Source organism: Mustelus asterias, unplaced genomic scaffold, assembly GCF_964213995.1.
Source record: "Mustelus asterias unplaced genomic scaffold, sMusAst1.hap1.1 HAP1_SCAFFOLD_285, whole genome shotgun sequence".
Lineage (NCBI taxonomy): Eukaryota > Metazoa > Chordata > Chondrichthyes > Carcharhiniformes > Triakidae > Mustelus > Mustelus asterias.
This window is the reverse complement of record NW_027590250.1, coordinates 577,215-590,195: the sequence shown is the minus strand read 5'-3', so window position 1 is coordinate 590,195 and position 12,981 is coordinate 577,215.

Genomic DNA, 12,981 nt, shown 5'->3' with positions numbered 1-12,981 from the left:
TTGTCTCTCTCTGTCTCTGTCTCTCTGTGTCTCTGTCTCTCTCTGTCTCTCTCTCTCTCCCTCTCTGTCTCAGTCTCTCTCCGACTTTGTCTCTCTCTGTCTCTCTCTCTCTGCCTCTGTTTCTCTCTCTCTTTCTGGCCCCCTCTCGCTCTGTCTCTCTCTCTCTCTCTCTTGGACAATTTGATCCAAGTTGTCAGGAGTATAATGGAAACTGATAGCACAGAGAGAGAGAAATGTTTCTTGCTGGTGATCCACCTCCTCCAGTCCCACCATCCTCCCATATCTGTTTTCCTTTCATTCTGGCTCCGTGACCATCCACAATTTGAATCGTTTCCCCATTGGGAGCTGTGTCTTCATCTGCGTGGGCTCCAACTCTGGAATTCCTTCCCTGAACGTTTTACTCAAATACATCCATGGGATGTGGGCCTGGCTGGTTCTGCCAGCGTTTACTCCTCGTCCCTAATTGCTCATGAACTGAGTGGCTTGCTAGGCCATTTCAAACAGCATCTAAGAGTCAACCACATTGCTGTGAGGCTGGAGTCACATGTAGGCCCGACCAGGTAAGGACGGCAGATTTCCTTCCATAAAGGACATTAGTGAAGCAGATTGGTTTTCTCCATTTTAACACCTCCTTTTCCTCCAATTAAAATAGTCCATACAAACCAACTGGCCAAAACTTTGAGACATGTGACCCTAAACTCTCCTGTGACTCGGGATCAAATTTCTCACATTAAGGCTCCTGTGAAGCATCTTGGGATAATACTGTCCAAGGTGCTATATAAATGCAAGTTGTTGTTGTGTGTGTCTGAGTGTCAGCTTCTGTCCATGTCCAGGACACTGCAGGTAACAGAGAATGATTCACTCTGGTCTGCGATTGTACATCTCGTGTGTGTCTCAGTGTCAGCTCTGAAACATGTACAGCACAATCCCATCCTGTTTCTGTGTCTCTCTGCCTCTGTATCTGTATCTCTCCCTCTCGCTCCATCTCTCTCCCCATGACTGAAACAAACTAGAGTTTAAATCCCACACTGGGATGCTGTTCAATGTGAGTTCAGTTTTCCCAGAAATAAAAATCCTCAATTAAAAATTCCTTTGACACAGCAGAGGGAACTTTTCTCAAAGTGAATTTGCGGCTGTCTTGAATTTGAACCCAACTTTTCAATATGGGGGTGGCACAGTGATGCAGGGGTTAGCACTGCTTCCTCACAGTGCCAGGGACCCGCCTTCGATTCCCAGCATGGCTCACTTTCTGACTGGAGTTTGAACGTCCTTCCCGTGTTTGTGTGGGTTTCCTCCGGGTGTTCCGGTTTCATCCCACACTCTAAAGATAGAACAAAGAAAATCACAGCACGGGAACAGGTCTTTCGGCTCTCCAATCCTGCATGGACCATGCTGCCTGACTGAACTAAAACCCCCTACCCTTCCGGGGACCACATCCCTCCATTCCCATCTTATTCATGTGTTTGTCAAGACGCCCTTGAAAAGTCACTATCGTATCCGTTTCCACTACCTCCCCCGGCAACGAGTTCCAGGCACCCACCACCCTCTGTGTAAAAAAACTTTCCTCCCACATCTCCTTTAAACCTTGCCCCTCGCACCTTAAACCTATGCCCCCGAGTAATAACTCTTCCACCCTGGGAAAACACTTCTGACTATCCACTCTGTCCATGCCCCCTCATAATCTGGCAGACTTCTATCAGGTGTACAAGTTAGGTGGATTGGCCAAGCTAAATTGTCCCTTAGTGTCAGGAGGATTAGCGGAGGTAAATGTATGGGATTATAGGGATGGGGCCTGGGTGGGATTGTGGTCAGTGCAGACTCGATGGGCCGAATGGCCTCCTGCACTGCAGGATTCTATGAACCCTGTTCTGTATTTGGTTTGGGATTGTTTGTTGAAAAGTGTAGTTGAAGTGTTACTCTGTTATGCTGGACGAACAACTTTTCCTGCTGGTTGGGGAGTCCAGGACTTGGGGACATTGGATTTCAAACAATGTTGAGGATTTTAGACTTGTCGGAGTGGAATTCAGAAACACTTTGCCACACCAGCTGTGATATTAGTTTGGAACTACCTTCTATAATTCACAGTTGATGCTCAGTCACTTATTAATGTTTAAATCTGAGGTTGATAGATGATATTTTTATACAGGAGAAGCAATTTAAAATCAATGGGTCAATGTTAAAATGGATGCAGGAACAGAGAGACCTGGGCTTTCAGTTCATTTTTCCATCTTAATGATTCAACCTGGGGCTCAGAATCTGTCAGTTGAATCTACTTTTCCCACCTGATAAAGTGTCAACAATTGTGTTGGGGAATGTGACAAAAGGTGACATTCCTGCACAGTGGGGTTGGGAGGTTGTTTGAAAGGACATTCAGATTGTATCCGAAAGCGTCAATTCGATTGTGTCTCTTTGGAGAAGGCGCATATTTCACAGGAAATCCCACGAGATAAAGAATAGTTTCACCGATGTCTGAGTAACTTTCAAAGTCTGCAGACGCATGAAGGGGGCAGAGATATTGTAATATTCAGAGCAGGAGATGGGGGACAATCACAGAATTGAAGATGTGAGGCCATCTCTTGTTTCCGAATGTCAGTGTTTAGCTTTTAAACTTTAGTCCTGGGCTAATAATTCCAAGTTTGCAATCCCACACTTTGCTGTTGTGAATTAGAGTTGTGAATTTTCTGAAATTGGTTGTGTAATAAAACTCGGTGCAGGATGCAATGATTCCCATTCTTCCTGCTGCTGCAAAGCCCCCGTGTCTGTCTCAGTTTCATCGTATTTATCAATGATTTGAGATCCTAGATTCCCTGAAGGGCAGACCATTCGGCCCATCGAGTCTGCATCGACCACAATCCCACCCAGGCCCGATTCCCGTAACCCCATATATTTACCCTGTTAATCCCCTGACACTAGGGTCAATTTATCATGGCCAATCCACCTGACCCGCACATGTTTGGACTGTGGGAGGAAACTGGAGCACCCGGAGGAAACCCACGCAGACACTGGGAGAACTCTACACAGACAGCGAGCTGAGGCTGGAATTGAACCTGGGTCCCTGGCGCTGTGCTAACCACTGTGCCACCTTGCCGTTCGTCATAGAATCCCTAAAGTGCAGAAGGAGGTCCTTTGGCCCATCAAGCCTGCCCCGACAACAAGACCACCCAGGCCTGAATCCCCCTAACACTAAGGGGCAATTGAGCACGGCCAATCAACCTAACCGCACGTCTTTGGAGTGTGGAAGGAAACCAGAAGCTTCAAATGGCAAAGAGGTATTCCACTGCATAAGAGGCCATTCAACTCATTGAGTCTGCACAGACTGGATGACAGAGTATCTTCCCCAGGCCCTCACCCCAGCCCTATCCCCATAACCCCATTGCTAATCCATCTAACCTATATATCTTGCGAGTGTGGAAGGTAACCAGAGCACCCGGAGGAAACCCACGCAGACACGGGGAGAATGTGCAAACTCCACACAGTCACCCGAGGCTGGAATTGAACCCGGGTCCCTGGCGCTGTGAGGCAGCAGTACGAACCACTGTGCCACCGTGCCGCCCCAAAGTAAAATGTCTTAACTGAATGGTTCAAAGAGTGGAAGATGGATTTCAGTGTAGACAATTGTGTGGTCACCCACTTGAAAAAGGATAGAACAGATTGCTTTATGAATGGGGAAAGGCTGGAAAGAGTGGAGGCCCAAAGAGACTTGGGGCGGTCACATCAACATAGAAAATAGGAGGAGGAGGAGGCCATTCAGCCCTTCGAGCCTGACCCACCATTCAACACTATCATGGCCGATCCTCTGTCTCAATGCCATACCCCAGTGCTCTCCCCAAACACCTCGACACCTTCAGAGTCTAGAAATCTATCTATTTCCTTCTTAAATATATTCAGTGACTTGGTCTCCACAGCTTTCTGTGGGAGAGAATTCCACAGGTTCACCACCCTCTGAGTGAAGAGGTTTCCCCTCATCTCAGTCCCAAATGGCCTCCCCCGTATCCTGAGACTGTGACCCCTTGTTCCAGACACCCCCAGCCGGAGGAAACAATATCCCTGTATCCAGCCTGTCCAGCACTGTCAGAATTTTATACCTTTCAATTAGATCCCCGCTCACTCTTCTACATTCCAGTGAATACAGGCCCAGCCGACCCAATCTCCCCTCAGACATCAATGCTGCCATCCCAGGAATCAGTCTGGTGAACATTCACTGCTCTCCCTCTGTGGCAAGTACATCCTTCCTCAGATAAGGAGAGGAACACTGGACACAAGACTCCAGGTGTGGTCTCACCGAGGCCCTGTCCAGCTGCAGTAAGACATCCTTGCTCTTCTACTCGAATCCTCTTGCAATGAAGGACAACATCCCATTGGTCTTCCTAACTGCTTGCTGTAGCTGCATGCTTGCTTTCAGTGACTGGTGTTCTCAGATACCCAGGTCCCTTTGTACAACATTTCCCAATCTATCACCATTCAACTAATACTCTGCCATTCTCTTCCTCCGTCCAAAGTGGATAACGTCACATTTATCCACATTATTCTGCATCTGCCATGTATTTCCCCACTCACTCAACTTGTCTAAATCACCCCGAAGCCTCTTAACATCCTCCCCATCACTCACATTCCCACCAAGTTTCACCTCATCAGCAAACTTGAGAATATTACGTTTGGTTCCCTCATCCAAATCACTGATGTGTTTTGTGAATAGCTGGGACCCAAGAACTGACCCCTGCGGGACCCCACTCGTCACTGCCTGCTACTTAGATAAAGATTAATTTATTCCTGTCTGTGCGGAGTCCGCATGTTCTCCCTGTCTCTGCGTGGGTTTCCTCCGGATGCTCCGGTTTCCTCCCTCAGTCTGAAAGACGCGCTGTTTAGGGTGCATTGGCCATGCTAAATTCTCCCTCAGTGTTACCTGAACAGGCGCCGGAGTGTGGCGACTAAGGGATTTTCACAGTAACTTCATTACCGTGTTAATGTAAGCTGACTTGTGACACAAATAAATAAACTTCTAAACTTCTTTCAAAGCTAAATTAGGAAGCACTTCTTCACACGAGATGTGGTTAAAGTTTGGTACTGTCTTCTGTAAATGAGCCCTCCCTATATCCCCCAGTCCCACCATCCTCTGATATCTGTTTTCCTTTAATCCTGGCTCCCTGACCATTCCCCATTTTAATCCTTTCACCATTGGGGTCTGCAGTTCAACTGTGTGGCTCCAACTCTGGAATTCCTTCCCAAAACTCTCTGTCTTCATACCTCCCTTTCCACCATTCAGACACTTCCTCAAAACAACCCCTTTTTGACCAGATCTTTGAGGCAATTCTTTTGTCCCTAAACTCGCCTGTGACTCGGCTTCTAATTTTTCACTCCAGGCTCCTGTGAAGCATCTGAGGACGTTTCTGTTCAAGGTGCTATATCAATGCAGGTTGTTGTTTTATGTGTCTGAGTGTCAGTTTCACTCAATGTCCAGGACACTGCAGGTAACAGAGAATGATTCATTCCCCACTCAACCATTACCATCAAGCCACGGGGTCAACCTGGCATCCCTTAAAAATGAGCTGTCAACCTGGTGAAGCTCCCAAACAGGAGCGGGCAGCACGGTGGCACCAGTGGTTAGCACTGCTGTATCACAGCACCAGGGACACAAGTTCATATCCAGCCTCGGGTCACTATCTGCATGGGTTTCCTCCGAGTGCCGCTCTTCCTTCTCTCAGCCCAAAGATGTGCGGGTTCGGTGGATTGGCCATGCTAAATTTCCCCATAGTCTTAGGGGGATTAGCAGGGTAAATACTTTGACTTGATTAATTATTTTGATTTGATTTATTATTATCATATTAGTATAGAGTGAAAAGTCTTGTTTCTTGCGCGCTATACGTACAAAGCATACTGTTCATAGAGAAGGAAGCGAGAGAGTGCAGAATGTAGTGTTACAATCATAGCTAGGGTGGAGAGAAAGATCAATTTAATGCAGGGTAGGTCCATTCAAAAGTCTGACAGCAGCAGGGAAGAAGCTGTTCTTGAGTGGGTTGGTACGTGACCTCAGACTTTTGTATCTTTTTCCCAACGGAAGAAGGTGGAAGAGAGAATGTCCGGGGTGGGTGAGGTCCTTCATTATGCTGGCTGCTTTTCCGAGGCAGCGGGAAGTGTAGACACAGTCAGTGGATGGGAGGCCGGTTTGCGTGATGGATTGGGCTACATTCATGACCTTTTGTAGATCCTTGCGGTCTTGGGCAGAACAGGAGCCAGACCAAGCTGTGATACAACCAGAAAGAATGAGTTAGTGAGAGTTATAGCTGACATGCCCAATTTCCTTCATCTTCTGAGAAAGTAGAGGCATTGACTGTGTTTCTAACTCTGTGGTGTATTTTGTCACGGGACAGTTTCGATGGAGATTTATTCTGTATCCCTGGGATTTAGAAGGTTCAGGAGTGAGTTGATTGAAGTTTTCTTTAATTCTTTTGTGGGACATGGGCATCGCTGGCTGAACAGAATTTATTGCATCGAGTTGCTCTTCGCGGGCAGTTGAGAGTTAACCGCATTGCTGTGGCTCTGGAGTCACACGTAGCCCAGACCACGTAAGGACGGCAGATTTCCTTTCCTAAAAGACATTAGTGAACCAGATGGGTTTTTCCGACAATCGACAATGGTTTCATGGTCACCAGTAGATTCTTAATTCCAGATATTTTTATTGAATTCCAATTGGTGGGATTCAAACCCAGGTCCCCAGAACATTGGCTGAGTTTCTGGATTAATAGTCTGGAGATAATAGCACTAGGCCATTGCCTCTCCTAGTGTCACCTCTCCATCCCTGTCATTCACTCATCATCTCCGCTTCCACCATCCTCATAGGCCGTGTGTCCAAACACGTTCCCAGGCTCTGTGTGTGTGTGTGAAAGATGTTTTTCCTCACATTCCCTCACTGCGTCTCTCCTGAAACTTTAAATTGTGTCTCCCCGTCATCCCTGAACCCAATCAGCTCACGGCAACAGCTTTCCTTTATCGACTTTATCGAAACCTGTCCTAATCTTGTACATCTCGAGCAAATCTCCTCTCAAGGGGAACAAGCCCCGTTTCTCCAACCTGACCCTGGAGCTCACATCCCTCATTCCCGCAATTAATCCACTCTCAAAGATGCTGCGGACCTTCATATTTCCTCCCTCGGTCTGTTTATCCCATCACAGGATCACAGAATTGTTACAGGGCAGAAGGAGGCATGTGGAGTTCAGACAAGAAGTTGAGGAGAGCAGAGAAAATAGAAACTAAATGGGCCCAAGGTAATTCTGTTTATTTCTTTTTCTCACTCTCTATGTCTGTGTCTTCTGTCCCTCTCTCCATCTCTCCCTCTCCCTCCCTGGGAATCTGAGAAAAATATCCACAAATATCAGTCAGCCATTTGGCCTTTCTTCCCAGCGGCCATTTGATGTGAGCGCAGCACTGAGATATTTCTGACAGAGTTGTCTCCTCGCTGAGGTAACATTAGTATTTTAAATGTGACAGAGACGCAGCTCTGGAGACACAAACGAGGGTTGTATTCCCGGGAAGTTTGGAGTGTCAGGGATAATTTGATCAAAGTTGTCAGGAGAATAATGGAAACTGATAGGAGAGAGAAAGAGAAATGTTTCTTGCTGGTTGTGGAGTCTGGGACTGGGATCATTGTCTGAAATATTAAAAATATTCTGAAACCCTTTCAAAGTGAAATTAAGGAACACTTCTTCACACAAAGGGTGTTCTCGAATCACAGAACAGCAGGAGGCCATTCGGCCCATCATGTCTGCCCCGATCCCGGAAGTCTGCGTGGCTTTCCTCTGGGTGCTGCGGTTTCCTCCCACAGTGTGAATGATGTGCTGGTTAGGGTGCATTGGCCGTGGTAAATTTTCTCTCAGTGTAACCGAACACCAGAGTGTGGCATCTGGGGAATTTTCACAGTAACTTCACAGTGTTAATGCAAGCCTCCTTGTGACACTAATAAACAAAATTAAAAATTAGAAGTTGAGTCGGCTTGTGTTGTATTCATTGGAGCAGAGAAGACTGGGGGGGCGACCTGATTGAGGTGGACAAGACTATGAGAGACATGAAGAGTGTGGATCGGGAGCAGCTGTTCCCCTTAGTTGAAGGGTCAGTCACGAGGGGACATAGGTTCAAGGTGAGGGGCAGGAGGTTTAGGGGGGATGTGAGGAAAATCTGTTTTACCCACAGGGTGGTGACAGTCTGGAATGCGCTGCCTGGGAGGTTGGTCGAGGCAAGTTGCCTCACATCCTTCAAAAAGTAGCTGGATAAGCACTTGGCACATCATCACATTCAGGGCTATGGGCCAAGTGCTGGTAAATGGGGTGAGGTCGGTATGTTAGGTGGTCCTCACGTGTCGGTGCAGACTCGATGGGCCGAAGGGTCTCTTCTGCACTGTATGAATCTGTGATGAGGAAATGTTTTTAACGTAGTGACTGCTGGTATCTGGAATGTTCTGCCTTGATTCGCTGTAAGGACTCACATTCCAACCATTATTCATGTAAATTGAGTCTGTGTCTTTATATGCCCTGTTTGTGAACAGAATTCCCACTCACCTGAAGAAGGGGCTTGGAGCTCCGAAAGCTTGTGTGGCTTTTGCTACCAAATAAAGCTGTTGGACTTTAAGCTGGTGTTGTTAAACTTCTTACTGTGTTTACCCCAGTCCAACGCCGGCATCTCCACATCATGTTCTGCCTGAGTCAGAGGTGGGAGAAGATTTCATCAAGAGGAAATTGAATGGGAAGCTGAAGGGAAAATATTGACAGGGTTACGGGGAGAGGGTGGAGGATTGGGAATAGTGAAACTGCTCTTGCAGTGTGTCGATTCAGGCTTGACGGGCTGAATGGCCTCCTGTGCTGTCACCATTCTATGATTCACACACAAGTTAACTTCTCAGTGTCTATTAGGCCCCACTCGTTCCTCCATGATCAGTTCCAGCATTTCAAGTTCAGATCCCAGTACTTTTTAGTTGGGGGATTGAGGAATAAAACAGAAATAGGAATGAGAGTGTCAGTGCGCTTATGTTTTTGTATTTCTGTGTGCGTGTGTGGGTGTGTGAGAGAGAGAGAGACAGTTTCTAAGTGTGTGCAAGTGTCTATTTCAATGTGTGTTTCTGTGTGTGTGATTGTGTTTCTCTGCGTGTGTCTGTGAGTGAGTGTCTCTGTGTCTGTGTGTGTGTCTCTGTGCATGTGTGTCTGTGAGTGTGTGTTTGTGTCTCTCTGCGTGTGTGTCTGTGAGTGTCTGTGTGTCTCTCTCTTTGTCTGTGTGTGTGTGTCTATGAGAGTGTGTGTGTGTGTGTCTGTATCTCTGTGAGTGTGTCTATGAGTGTGTGTGTGTGTGTCTGTATCTCTATGAGTGTGTGTCTGTGTGTGTGTGTGTTTGTGTGTGTGTGTGTCTGTATCTCTGTGAGTGTGTCTATGAGTGTGTGTGTGTGTGTGTCTGTGTGTGTGTGTCTGTGTGTGTGTGTCTGTGTGTGTGTGTTTGTGTGTGTGTGTTTGTCATGATCTGTTTGAGTGGGGGAGCAGGCTCGATGGGTCAAATGGCCTCCAACTGCACATATTTGAGATTCAAATACATTGACACACATGCATGCTGACACACACACACACACACACACACACACACACACACAGACACACACACAGACACACACACACACACACACACAGACACACACACACACAGACACACACACAGAAAGATATACACAGTATTGACATATTTATTGACCATTTAATGTGACTGAATGCTACACATCCTGGTTTGCCGATGACACAAAACATTAGACAGCATTGTAAGCAGCGTAGCTGGAAACATCACATTGCAAAGAGTTATTCATATTTTGTACATGGACAAAACTGGTGGAGAGGTTTCAGTGCAGGGAAATGTAAACTGACACAACTTAGATTTAAAAGGGATAGAACAACGTACTTTAATAAATGATGAAATGACAGAAACAGTGGAAGCTCCAAATGTCCAGATATTTCACAGCTGAATTCGCACAATACACACAGCAATGGATCTGATATTGTGGAATTGTTGTAAATGTGGTTAATCTCAGTACGGAGGCTGTCTTCATGTTACAATGTTAATCTGATCACTCTCATCAAAACAGACTCAACATTTCTGTACAATGTGAGTGAATCATCAACTCAAATAGTTCAGGTTCAATGTTTAAAATAACCAGTCACTTTTCTGTGGCTGCTTTGGGAATGTCAGTGGAATGTAGTTTACATTCAAGTGTGAACAATTGTATTGGGGAATAATTGGAAGCAGTTTCCATTGAGAGCTTCCTGCATTCTGGAAATGTGTGTGATCCATTCAGAGATAGGAAATGGACGGATGAATAAAGATGCAGTTTGTTGTTAATTACATGAGATTGTCTGCCTTGAAGATTCACAAGTTCCATGTGCTGAGAGAAAGGAATGATTAAACAATGTCTATAATTCAAATCCTTCAGACAAGTGAAAAAGCAGGAGAACAACTGAATCCACAAACGCTGCCACAGACAGTATTCGAAGCTTCAACTTCATGTTTGAATGTGAAGGGCTGATTGAAATAAACAGGAGGCCACACTGGGATGCTGAGCAATTTGATTCCTGTTTTTCCTAAACTTCAAAATAAAAATCTGTGCTGAAACATTCCTTGGACAGAGCAGAGGGAATTTTACTCTGTATTTAGCCCATTCCAGTATTTGCGTTGGGAACATTTGATGAACAGTGCAGATTAAACATTATTCTTAACCGCTAGAATTTAAGTTGGGGGCTGATTTAATCAAACATTGAAAATAATGAGGGAAAGGGAGAGGCTGATAAAGAACAAGTTTTTCTGCTGGCTGGGAACTCCAGGATTTGGGAATATTTGAATGTTAGCCTCAGTTTAGAATTTTAGAATTGTAGAAATGGAAACATTGCCAGATGTGGTGTGGAGTTAGTTTGAAACAATCTTCTGCAAATGGCTATTGATGCTCAGTCACTTGTTATTATTTTAAATCTGGGGTTGATAGATTTTCCTTAGTCCAAGGGGTTAAGAGACAGAGAGTTAGATCACAGATCAGCCAGGATCTTATTGAATATTGGAACAGGCTTTCAGGAAGATTGTTCCAGATTCCAAACACCCTCTTGATGAAGTGCTTTTCCTCACTTCACTTCTGATCCATTTCCCCATCATTTAGAATCTGTGCCCTCTAGTTCATGACCATCTCTTGAGAGGGAAGAGTTTCTCACTCTTTAACCTGTGGATACCCCTTAGGATCTTGAATCTCTCTTTCAAGTCTCACCTCAGCCTTCTTTCCTCCAAGGAAACCAGTCCCAACCTCTCCAATCTACCCTCGTAGCTACGGATCTTATTCCCTGGGATCATTCTTGTGAATCTCCTCTGCACTCTCTCCAATGTCTTCACATCCCTCCTCAAGTACGGTGCCCAGAACTGGGCGCAGTCTCCAGATGAGGCCTAACAAGTGTCTTATACAAGTTCAATATGAACTCCTTACTCTTGTCCTCAATCCCTCCATTAATAAAAGCTGGGATACCATATACTTCATTTACTGCTCTCTCAAGTGCCCTGCCACCTTCACTGACGTATGTACATATTAGAATCATGGAATCCCTACAGTGCAGAAGGAGGCCATACAGCCCATCGAGCCTGCGCTGACAACATTCCCACCCAGGCCCCATCCCCGTGATGCAACGTATTTACCCTGATAATACTGGCATGAATTGAGAAATGGTTAACGGACAGAAAACAGCTTAGGTACAAATGGGTCATTTTCAGGGTGGCAGGCTGTGACCAGCGGCTTATCACAAGGATCAGTACTCGGGAGCCCAGCTATTCACAATCCATATCATTGATTTGGACGTTTGGGATCAAATGTAATATTTCCGAGTTTGCAGATGACATGAAAGCAGGTGGAAGTGTGAGTTGTGAGGAGGATGTAGACTCTTCAAGGGGATGTGGGAGAGGCTGAATTAGTGGTGAAACCACACACGGAGTATTGTGTACAGTTTTATCCTCTTACCTAAGGAAAGACATTCTTGTCCGAGAGGGACTTCAATGACATTTCACTGCATTAATTCCTGGGATGGAGGGATTGTCCTCTGAGGAAAGAAAATGGACTTTTACTTTATGCACTTGAGAAGCATGAGAGGTGACCTCATTCAAACTTGGACAATTCTTACAGGGCTCAGCAGGGTCGAGTCATAGAGGTTTACAGCATGGAAACGCGCTTTGGCTCAACTTGTCCATGCCGCCCAGTTTTTACCATTAAGCTAATCACAATTGCCTGTGTTTCGCCCATATCCCTCTATACCAATCTTACCCATGTAACTGTCTAAATGCTTTTTAAAACATAAAATTGTACCCGCCCCTACTACTGCCCCTGGCAGCTCATTCCAGACACTCACCACCCTCTGTGTGAAAAGAATTGCCCTCTGGACCCTTTTGTATCTCTCCCCTCTCACCTTAAACCTATGCCCTCTAGTTTTAGACTCCTCTACCTTTGGGAGAAGATATTGACTATCTAGCTGATCTGTGCCCCTCATTATTTTATAGACCTCTATAAAATCACCCCTCAGTCTTCTACGCTACAGGGAAAAGAGTCCCAGTCTGTACAACCTCTCCTTAAAACCCAAACCATCAAGTCCCGGTAGCATCCTAGTAAATCTTTTTTGCACTCTTTCTAGTTTAATAATATCCATTCTAAAATAGGGTGACCAGAACTGTACACAGTATTCCAAGCGTGGCACGGTAGCACAGTGGTTAGCACTGCTGCTTCACAGCTCCAGGGACCTGGGTTCGATTCCTGGCTTGGGTCACTGTCTGTGTGGAGTTTGCACTTTCTCCTCGTGTCTGCGTGGGTTTCCTCCGGGTGCTCCGGTTTCCTCCCACAGTCCAAAGATGTGCGGGTTAGGTTGATTGGCCATGCTAAAAAATTGCCCCTTAGTGTCCTGATATGTGTAGGTTAGAGGGATTAGTGGGTAAAATATGTAG